We start from the raw sequence: 10,966 nt of genomic DNA, 5'->3' as shown, positions 1-10,966 counted from the left end.
TGATGACTGATTTATATGCCACCTGATAGCCCTCATCCAGAAGCTGGTGGAAGTAGAAGAAGACACCCACAACTAATCACCGAACTGAACTGGAATCCTGATGAGAAGGACAAGCGAAGAGCAAAGGGGTCCACACCAGGCTGGTGAAACCCACAGAAACAGCTCACCTGAATATTGGGGAATTCTTGCTCCCCAGAATGATAAATGGGATACCAGCATGGGACTGATCCAGACCACAGGAACATGTGTTTCAGTGAGGAAACCTCGGAAATCTATGGGACCTCCTGTAGTAGTTCAGTACTTGTCCCTAGCATAGGTGTGGACTTTGGGAGCCCATTCCACATAGAGGAATACTCCCTGAGCCAAGACACATTGGGGTGGTCTTAGGTCCCATCCCAAAGGATATAATAGATTCTGATGACAACCTATGGATGTCCTCCCCAAACAGGGGGAGCAGAAAGGATATGTGATAGGTCGGGTTTTAGTTGGGTGTTGGTAGGAGAGGAGGGAAGAGAGAAGGTAACTGGGATTGTCATGTAAACCAATCCTGTTTCTAATTCAAATAAAAAAATCTGGAAAGAAAAAAAGAACTATCCCATTGCTTTTTAATAGAAATTAAAATTGACTCATTTATGTTTGGACGATTTCTTTTTTTGCCTTTTTTCATTTATTTCAATAAAAATATGCATATAGTGTGGTATAATTACTCTCACCCCCTACAATGTCTAATTTTTCTTCTGACACTACCAAATACTACTCCTGCCTATCAGCCCTTTTCCCAGATTCACAACTCTTGGCTATGTTCTGTGACTCATTTGGTTTAACCGGTATCATCTATGTTTTACCTGGAGCTTGCTGGGCCTCTACTATTGGAAGCAATGATATTACCCTCCCACAACCCATAAGCAAAAAAAAAAAATAAAAATTCATCAATGAGGAGAAGGAACCCAAAAGTCCTTTTTCTATCCAGGCCAGACTGTTGATGATACAATGAAACTCTTTTCCTATCTTCTAGTTCTTATATTCTTTCTTCCCACTCTTTCATATTGTTCCCAGAGCATTAGAAGGGAAAGGGTAAATATCTTATTTATGGCAAAGCATGCTTCTGTCCTTTAAATTCAGCACCATGAATCTCTTCATTCACCAAAATTTAAATAAAAGAGAGGATTCTCTGATTAAAGCCAAAGGCAACATTTGTATGTATGAACAACTGTGTGGATGAAATATTGAGAAGGCAGTCGAATGGTGTTCTTGTTCCCACCTGTGCTTATGACCTCCAAAGCCATGACCACCAAACCATGATTTTATTTTTTAAATAAGGTTTACAGTATCAATCATGCATTTCCTCCAATGGAAAGGCCTACTGCAGAGTGTGATTAATGTAGTGCTACAATATGAAATACATTACTACATAACATATATTTTGCCTTCATTTCTTTTTCTCACTGTGAATCTCTGTGTGTGTGTGTGCGTGTGTGTGTGTGTGTGTGTGTGTCTGTGTGTGTGTGTGTATATGTGTGTGTGTGTGTAAAGAGAGAGTATTGATATCTATCTCATTACTGTCTATTTCTTCCAGATTCCAGCCTCCAAATCAAATTTATTTTGGAAGTAGTAAGTATTGTTAAAAAGTATTTGTTCCCAAAATTAGACAATGATATGAAACCAAGAAATTCAGAGAAAAAGGAAGACAGAGAAAACATCTGGCGTAATTGGCTCTTTTTGATACAATATGAATTTAACTAATTGGAGATTACTTATTTTAACAGATATCACTAAAATGTAAATGATCTAAACAGATCCCTAAAGTTTTGTTTTTGCTTTCATTTTATAGTTTTTACAAACATTTTTTGACCTGAGTTGTACCTGGAAAGGTGAATTCCAAGGTACTAGAGTTAGATAGGTAAATTTTATTTTCTCTTATAAGTATAAAAATTTGAATGTCTCAAAAACACCATGAGGAATAGAATAATGAATGGGTTTTTTTGTTGATTGTTACATATTTAGAAGTTACTAGTTTAAATATGATTGGTAAAACCACAATATCCATAACATGTGTCATCAAAACTCATAGACTTATGTAAACAAGGGATGCAAGGAAAATTAATTTTCTTGAATATTTTTTTCAATTTTATTTTAACTGTTTCCCTCATACAACAGAAATAAAAAATGATGTACAATATGTCTCCACCAGACCCCAGATATCCTACTAAATCAGGGCTCAAATATTTCAACATAGCTGAAACACACACACACACACACACACACACACACACACATACACATACAAAAATCCTTAAAGCAAACTCTTCAAAATGGGAATGAATAAATCACTAAAAAACAGCCTTGTAACATCAATTTGGTGAATTTCTCTTTTGATGAGTGTGAAATTTTCTTCTACAATTCTTTTGATTAATTTTGATTTAAAGTCTATTTTGTTAGATATAATAGTTACAACAGCTTGTTTTTTTTTTTGGAACATTTGATCTCAAAATATTTTTCAAAACCTTTACTCTGACATATCATCTGTCTGATATTGAGGATTTTTTCCGTTTTTTTGAGGTGTGTTTCTTGTATGCAGCAGAATGATGGATCCTGATTTTGTATTCATCCTATCATTCTGTCTTTTACTGGTGAATTGAGTCAGTTGAAACTGAAAGATATTAATGCCCTTTGATTGTTAGTTCCTTTTATTTCTTGTGGGTGGTAATGATAGTGTGTGTGTGTGTGTGTGTGTGTGTGTGTGTGTGTGTGTGTGTGTTTATTATCTTTGAATATTGTTAGTGTGAGTGTATATATTGCCTGTGTTTACTTATGTGTAGCTAACTTATTTTGGTTGGAGTTTATAACACACAAAAAAAGCCAGAGACAAATATTGGTGTTCAAGCTGAAGATTAGAAAAGCAAACAGCCAAGCCACCAGAGAGCTCTCACTTCTACCAAGGTTGAGACATTTCTTTCCTCAACATGGCTGGAGAACAAATGACCACACTGAGACCATTCTCCTGTCAAATACCTCTCTAGGCCTGGGATTAAAAGATTGTACCACTACCACCCAGCTTCCATGGATAACTGCTTGGATTACAGGTGTATAGCACCAATTTCTGGCCTGCATGGCTGTGGCTGACTTTGCATTCTGATCTCCTGGCAAGTGTTATTAGATCACAAATAATATATCACTACAATATATTCTTAGAAATCACTTACTAGATGAAAATCATGTCTCAAGTGCATATGGCTACAAAATAATATGCATAGAATTAACAAAATTTTGAAAGATAATTTTGTACCATGCCTTATGTGGATGAGAAATATATTTGTCTCATTGGAAACAATGCATATATGAGAAAATGTATTTGAGTGCACACTCAGGGGTGTGTGTGTGTGTGTGTGTGTGTGTGTGTGTGTGTGTGTGTGAATGGATATGGGTGTCTGGGAGTGTGTGTACTGTAATTAAGTACTGTAATTAATATATGTTAGAAGATATAGCAAATTGTAGAAACATTATATATAAAAATTTATATTTTAGGTCCTTGAAGAAGTATGGGAAGTATCAGATAAATATCCCTCAACACAAATCAGTGAATCTACAGTTTCATTTCATACATCAAAGAAGCTATTTTCTATTAAAAAGAGAAAAAAATCCATTTATAATATGGCAAAAATACCTAAAATGATTTTCCATATTTATTAGTTATTCTTTTTTGGGCTAGAAATAATAAATATTTTAAGATGACTATACCACTCATAATTGTTATAGAGATTGTAATGATAAACTTGAAGGGATCCTTGGTTGGGGGACTATGGTGGATTCCACAGTAGGCAAGGTTGACAAGGTATGTGGTGGGAGAACAGGCTCTGCACGCAGAGCTTAAATGGAAAGGGGAGTGGTGGAAGGAAAGACCCAGGGCACAGAGGGAAGAGAGAGTAGGAAGAGAGCTGAAAAAGTGCAAAAAGAGAAGAGAGAGGAGAGAGAAGAGCCAGAAAGAGAGCATAAGTGGGTATAGGTCTTTCTTTTAAAGGGTTCCTTTGTACCTGAGTGCAGATTAATATCCATAGAACCCTGGGCTGAGCAGGGTACTGCCTCAGTGCATTCTGCCAGGTAACAGGGGCAGGCCAGCATAATGCCTGAATCCTTAAAGAGATTAAATATACTACCTATCAAAATGACAATAACATTCTTCATGATGATAGAAAAATTACAAAATGAAATATTTAATTATAAATTAATTAAATATTTAAATATTTAATGATATCTGAAAATCCCTTGCAAGAAAACATAGTGGAAGCATTACATAACCTTAATTTGAAGTAATCTTTTCATACAGAATCTGAAAAGCAGAATTCAAAAAAGAAGTACATTAAAAATAGCATGGTAAATGAAAAGATCTTCAACACATCAAATTAAAAAATTGGCACCATGACGTGACAAACTATAAAATGCTAGGAATCATATTCATTCTGCTTATCTGACTTGGATTTAGTACATAAAATGCATAAATATTCAAACAACTTAACAACAAATTAGTTATTTAAAACATGTGAAAAATGGTTTAAATTACTCAAAATGGAAAAATTTCAAAAAGCTCTATCAATAATGTGTAATGTAGACATACTGCAAGATTACATAAATGTTTCCTTAAATGGTTGTGCATTTTTAATTTCTATCATCATTCCTAGTTGTCTATCATGTGTTACTAGTATTGAGTTAAGTGCAATCAATGCAAAAACAAGGGAATAAGGGCAATCAAAATAATGTGGATCGCTAGCAGCCAATTATCTAATATTGCTAAATGATATTATTCTGTACTTACTAACCACAGTAACTTCCCTTTGTAATTTTGCTCAACCACCTAAATTTTGATTGGTTCCTTCCCATAAGAGTATCTGACCTCCTAGTGAGTAGGACAGGAGGAACAATGTCAAGCAAGGACAGGTTAGCCAGTCGTGACTGCTGAAACAGGGAGCTGGTCCTTTCAACACATTTTCTCTTATAAGGTTACAAATTTCCCATATAGAGTGAATATTGGGATTAAAAACTGATACTTATAAAGGAAAAACTCATTCTCCAATGCAACTTTAACAGAGCAAGGCTTTATCTTGTAAATATATTCTCTTTCTAGGCCCCTAAAACAATTTACATGGCCCCTTAATTTTGCTCAGAGCTTAGTGCAGATTTCTTACATCTTAGTTTAAGAAAACCACAAGGCAGTGTCTTTTACTGGATGAGCTTCCAATAAAATGAGTCATTGACATCTTTGATAAATCAGTGCTGATTGTCAGTTGGAGGTGCTGCAGGGTTTCCTGTATTTCCTCTCCACTTCTGTGATCTTCCTTTGAGATCCTCACAGTATTCTTGTCATTGTACCTAAAAGGATGGCAGCTGGGTTCCAATAGAAAGCTCTTGTGGAGTTTTGTGGACATATAAATGGCCTGGCAGGGATGAGTTTTTTCTAAGAAAAAAAAAAGTACCCTTGTTGGATATCAGACTATTGAAAGAATGAACACCAAGAAATTGACATTCTCCCAGGAATTTCATGCTGTGGGGAGGAATGGCTCTATTGAGGGTAGCCAATGGAAGAACTTGTGTCACTGAAAGATTTTCAGCTTGTTAGACAGTCTTTCATGAAAAGGCTCAGCAAATAAAATTATGAGAGAGACCCCAACTTGAAAAGGACAATTTTGTTGCACACACCTCTTACTTAATACTTAATACTCTCATGTGGGGACCCCCTAAAATAGACCTGGTTTGCCAGTTGTCTTTCTTCATTTGCCCACATTAAGGATATTGAGGACGTGTCATTTAAACCCCATATTTCTTAACTCAAGACTTTAAGTCATGAAGTATTCTTTATTACTTCCCCAAACATATTCTATTACACTTTTATATTTATTAATTTCCATTTATACAAATATTTTGGCTGCATATGTATACGATCCTTGAATGTCTCTGAATAACAAAGGTCTGGAGAGGACTTTGGTTTCCATGAAACTGGATCAGTGAATGGATGTGAACTAATATGATAATCAAATCAGAATCCTCTACTGGAGAGCCAATGTATTTAGCCACTGAGACATCTCACAGCCTCACTCATTATTAGTACTGGTGTTCTTGTAATTCAAATTTGTCAACAGTGAGTTTAGTATTCTATTTCTTTTATTTAATGGTTGAAGTAGGGAACTGCAGGGCACATGATCCAGTAAAAGATGGTGCTGAGTAGAAGTCAGATGGGTGAGTCCAGAGTTGTTTACAAAAAAAAAAACAGATGATTGGTTGACTAGATTGCACCAGATAAGATCACTGCATGAAAGGCTTCTGATAGGTTGACCTTTAAAACCATTGGCTGGCTATTTTACCACTCTGCAGTTTTTTTTTCCTTTAAATGATGCTTGCTGTGGGACAATAAATGAGTTCCAACTTGACTAGACTCCCTGCAGACTCTGATTATCTCCAGTAATCTTGGAGGATGGAGAATGGGAAGCACTGCAGTTGCACTTCCTGGAACCCAGCTCAGCCTTCCATGGTTGGCCAACACTCTTCAGGGAACAAAATGATTAATTTACTTTACTTATCACAATCAATTCATGGTTAAAAAGGAAAGTCTTTTGGTTTCATGTTAGCATATATTAGAAGTGAATTCAAGATTAATTCAGTTCTTTCAGGAAAAGAAAAATCTATATGTTGGAATTTCATAATCCTGCAAGAGATGCCACAGCCCAATTAGTAAGTTTTGGATTTTGGAAGCTAACAATTGAGAAAAATTATATATGGAAATAGACCCAGTACAGCCCAGAAGGAAAGAACCATGAATTTAGTTATATTCACATTCTTAAAGTTGTTGTACTCTTTTGTTTTTAGGTAGAGCCCATGCCAGTATTTTTTTATAGCTTTTGGGAACATCTTTGAGCTCTCCTAAACACACACAGCATACTTTCTCTCTTTCCTCTCCCTCAATTGAAAATGTCATTCAAAATGCTGTTTCTGTACATCAATTATCAGATATTAAGATCAAAAACTGATTTCTAATCATTGCATGAATAAATTTGCTTAATATGCTTCTCCAATTTTCCTCAAATTCAACATTCTTCAATCATGCATGATGTTTGCTATTGTTTTTGCCCCAAAATTTTTCCACCATTAAAGTGGCTTTTGAGAAGTTTCATAGAATTACATTACTTAAAATAGACTATATTTTTGTGTTTTCATTTCTTACTATGCTATATTTGTTGGGTCAAGCTAAACTGTTAATCTCATAAAGAAGACTCCACAACAGTAGAAATTAAAACATTTTCCTTATCTTGAATAATGAGTAAATGTATACAGTGCTATTCAATATATTTCAGTGATATCCAATATATTTCAGTAAATTATTGACAAAAAATCATTAAATTATTCTTAATCATTTATTTCTGAGAAAAATTTTAATCAACATTGAAAAGTTGCTAGACACAAATAACCTCTGTGCTGATGCAGCAATCCAAATTAAACCAAATCAAACCAAAGTAGAAAAAAAAAACATCTTTAATGGATACAAGCTCTGGGATGACATTCCAGGCCCCCAGAGATGAGACAAGAAAGGAAACTGGAAATACCACATGTCTGGTTTCTGGGGACAGTTTAAATAATCTGTGGGGTGGTCTTGCACATATCTGAGAGAGGGATCATCATTTGGTGGGCTTTCTGAGATGCAACAGAGTTTTCAGGGAGATTGGGGAGTGGGTTTGGATGAAACCTCCACCATAACATCACAGACTCTTTGGGACTTATGGATGCTAGCAATTAGAGTAAAATTTTCACCTTAAGAAACATAAAAAAGCAAATTGAGCTTGGAAGTGCAGATGAATGAAACAATTTTAAAAAGTTTGTAGTACTAAGAAGAGTCAGGGTAGAGTGAGTATTTTTAGACTGAAACAAAATCTTATTTGTAAAAGAATCAGAATTGATGTACTATTAGTTGATTTTTTGATGCTTTCAGAACTGTGAAGGCTTTGTACAAAAGGTGTTCTTAAATTCTGTTCATCCCTGAAATCATAGCACAAAAGGATTGAGAAGATTTTATATTTTCATCACAGACTGAGAGAAATGACAAAATACCACACACACACACACACACACACACACACTTCTTAACAGCATTATAAACTCTGACCACTAGTACGGGAGTAAAATGCTATTCTGAGCTGCCCAGTCAGGAATGTTGAACTCAAATGATAAATTGTAATTGAAGAAAATATTAATGCACTATTATTCATAAAAATTGAACTGTATATACTAATCAATCATTAAGATACAAAGACAGCAGTATTTACAGTCATATTTTACATAATAGCAGATACGGGATGCAAACCAAATGTGGAGAAAAATAACAATATCAGAATATAATATATATTCTATAGTAGTCATTATTGATGTGTCAAAGCTGCAAGAAACTAAAATTAATATTAGGAAAATAAAATAAATTAAAATGTTTAAAAATATATACAAAATATGGGACACATAATACATACAGTAGTTGAAAGGAGCTAAATTCCGATTTTAATATATATATATATATATATATATATATATATATATATATAATATATATATAAATCCCTATAAAGATAAGCAAATGTTAATTACAGAATTCTGGCTTAGGGAAAGAGTAAAAGTTGTCATGAAGCCTATGATTAGCTTTGGGCATGTGATTGTCCTCCTTTGGTGATTTTTTTGGAAAATACATTTGACAAAAAGAACTAGTGAAATGATAATTAAACCATTTTGTATATATTCACATAGCTGCCACATACACATGTTTAAAATACTAAATATGAAAAAATGAACAAAATTTATCAAGGGGCAATAGACATTGATAATTTACATCTGTTATTGTTATATATTTTAAATAGAAACTATTTTACATCAACATTTATTGGGAATGGAGACAGGGCTCACCACATAAAGGCAATGGATCATTCAGAGAACAGGGCCCAAGTTCCAGCACCCACATAGTAACTCACAACTATCTGTAACTTTAGTTCCAGGTGATCTGACATCCTCACACAAGTGTACACACAGGTAAAACACCCAATAAATATAGAATAAATAAATCTTAAAAAGAAAATTTATATCTTTAGACAAAAGAATTGGATTAAAACATTTATTAATGTTCATCAAACATAATAAGTAGTTGGGCATTATAATAACATTCAGAACTTTCCATTTTCTTTACTAATTACAATATTTTAAGTTATTTCAATACTATAATATGGGACATATTTTCTTTTTTCCCTCTTTTTATTATCATTATTATCATTAATTCAAGTTAGGGAACAGGCTTGTTTCACATGTAATTTCCCTCTCCCTCTCCCTCTCCCTCCCCTCACCCCCATTCCTTCTCCCCCACCTCCAGCCTACCCCCGACCCCATCCACCCACCACACGCCAGGGAGGGTAGGGCCCCCAACCGGGGCTCCACCAAGTCCACCAAATCTTCCTATGCTGGGCCTATGTCCCTCCCCATGTGTTCAGAGACAGAGTGCATGCCTTCAAGTGGGATGGGCTCTCAAAGACCCACACACACACCAGGGAAAAACACCAGTCTTCCTCCAGAGGCTCCCAGGAATGCAGGGGCCTCCCCATTGGCATCCATGATCAGGGGGGTGGATTAGTCCCGTACTGGCCTCCCAAAGAGCGTCTGGGGTCGATATGCTTTCCCTTTTTCATGCCAACTATTTCTGTGGGTTTCTCCAACCTGGTACAGACCCCTTCGTTCTTCATTCCTCCCTCTCTTCAACTAGGTTCCAGATTTCAGTTCAGTGTATTTCTGTGGTTGTCTGTCTCTGCTTCCACCAGCCACTGGATGAGGACTCTAGGATAGCATAGAGAGTAGTCATCAATCTCATTCTAGGGGAAGGGCTTCTAGGGCATCCTCTCCTCCACTGCCCGGACTGTTAGATCGTGTCATCCTTGTAGGTCTCTGGAGATCTTTCTAGTTCCAGATCTCTTCTCGGACCTATAGTGGTTCCCTCTGATATGGTATCTCTCATCCTGCTCTCTTTCCTCTATTCTTCCCCCAAATCAATATATCTGCTCCTCCATTTCTTCTCCTCTACTCTTCTTCTTGTGCTCTTATTGTGGCAGCACCCACTCCCCTACCCTCATGCTCTCAATTAGCTCAGGATATCATACCACTTCCCATTCCTGGGGTCCATTTATCCCTTAGAGTCATTCATGATTTCTAGTTTCTTTGGGGAAGAGGATTATAGGCTGGTAAACCTTTGCTCTATGTCTAAAAATCATATATGAGTGAGTACATACCATGTTTGTCTTTTTGTGATTGGGTTACCTCACTCAGGATGGTTTCTTCTAGTTCCATCCATTTGCTTGCAAATTTCAAGATTCCATTGCATTTTTTCTGCTGAGTAGTACTCCATTGTATAAATGTACCACATTTTCTCTTTCCATTCTTCACTTGAGGGGCATCTAGGTTGCTTCCAGCTTCTGGCTATTACAAACAATGCTGCTATGAACATGGTTGAACATATGTCCTTGTTGTATGGACATGCAGTATTTGGGTATATACCCAAGAGAGGAATCGTTGGATCTTGCGGTAGATTGATTCCCATTTTTCTGAGCAACCGACATACTGATTTCCAAAGTGGTCTTACAAGTTCACACTCCCACCAGCAATGGAGGAGTGTTCCATTTTCTCTGCATCCTCTCCAGCATAGACTGTAATTGGTATTTTTGATTTTAGCCATTCTGACAGGTGTGAGGTGGTATCTCAGAGTTGTTTTGAGTTGCATTTCTCTGATGGCAAAGGATTTTGAGCACTTTCTTAAGTGTCTTTCAACCATTTCAGATTCCTCTGTTGAAAAATCTGTTTAGTTCTGCACCCCACTTTTTAATTTCATTGTATGGTGTTTTGGTGGCTAGCTATTGAGCTCCTTGTATATTTTGGAAATCAGTCCTCTGTCAGATGTGGGGCT

Source organism: Cricetulus griseus, chromosome 5 (genome assembly GCF_003668045.3).
Source record: "Cricetulus griseus strain 17A/GY chromosome 5, alternate assembly CriGri-PICRH-1.0, whole genome shotgun sequence".
Classification (NCBI taxonomy): Eukaryota; Metazoa; Chordata; class Mammalia; order Rodentia; family Cricetidae; genus Cricetulus; species Cricetulus griseus.
Note: the sequence above shows the minus strand (reverse complement) of the source record.